The sequence below is a fragment of the Mustelus asterias genome, chromosome 4 (genome assembly GCF_964213995.1).
Source record: "Mustelus asterias chromosome 4, sMusAst1.hap1.1, whole genome shotgun sequence".
Lineage (NCBI taxonomy): Eukaryota > Metazoa > Chordata > Chondrichthyes > Carcharhiniformes > Triakidae > Mustelus > Mustelus asterias.
Window position 1 is genome coordinate 130,768,971 of NC_135804.1, and position 1,312 is coordinate 130,770,282.

Consider the following 1,312-nt stretch of genomic DNA (forward strand, 5'->3'; position numbering starts at 1 on the left):
TCCATGGAGAGCGCAGGTCGTGGTGGTCAAGAGCGGGAACAAACCCCGGATGGTCATTGACTACAGACAGACGATTAACCAATATACGCAGCTGGATGCATATCCCCTCCCGCGCATATCTGATATGGTCAATCAGATTGTGCAGTATCGGGTGTTCTCCACCATAGACCTCAAGTCTGCCTACCACCAACTCCCCATTCGCCCAGAGGACCGACAATACACGGCTTTTGAGGCGGATGGTCGCTTGTATCACTTTCTCAGGGTTCCCTTTGGTGTCACCAATGGGGTCTCGGTCTTCCAGCGTGCTATGGACCGAATGGTGGACCAGAACGGGCTGCGGGTTACCTTCCCGTACCTGGATAATGTCACCATCTGCGGCCATGACCAGCAGGACCACGACACGAACCTCCTGAACTTCCTACGCACTGCATCTCGCCTGAACTTGACCTACAACAGGGAGAAGTGTGTGTTTCGTACGCGCTGTTTAGCCATCCTAGGATACGTGGTGGAAAACGGGGTCATTGGCCCTGATCCAGACCGTATGCGCCCCCTTTCTGAACTTCCCTTTCCTGCTAGTGCAAAAGCACTGAGAAGATGCTTAGGCTTCTTCTCTTATTATGCGCAGTGGGTTCCCAACTACGCGGATAAAGCCCGTCCGCTCATTAAGTCCACGACTTTTTCCTTAACGCCAGAGGCCCGATTGGCCTTCGATAAATTGAAAGCCGACATCGCGAAAGCTACGATGCACGCTGTAGACGAGTCCATCCCCTTTCAGGTGGAGAGCGATGCATCTGATTTCGCTCTGGCCGCCACACTTAACCAGGCGGGCAGGCCCGTCGCATTTTTTTCCCGCACCCTCCAAGGCCCCGAAATTCGGCATTCAGCAGTGGAAAAGGAGGCCCAGGCCATTGTGGAGGCCGTCAGGCACTGGCGCCATTACTTGGCGGGAAAACGGTTCACCCTGATCACAGACCAGCGGTCCGTGGCGTTCATGTTTAACAACACACAGAGGGGCAAGATCAAGAATAACAAGATCTTGCGGTGGAGAATTGAACTCTCCACCTATAACTACGACATCATGTATCGTCCAGGGAAACTCAATGAGCCCTCGGATGGCCTCTCGCGTGGAACATGCGCTAGTATACAGGAGGACCGTTTGCACGCCATCCATAATGACCTGTGCCATCCTGGGGTCACTCGGCTCTACCACTTTATAAAAGCCCGCAACCTGCCTTACTCGGTGGAGGACGTTAGGTCAGTAACAAGGAGCTGTCGGGTTTGCGCGGAATGCAAACCGCACTTTTACCGACCT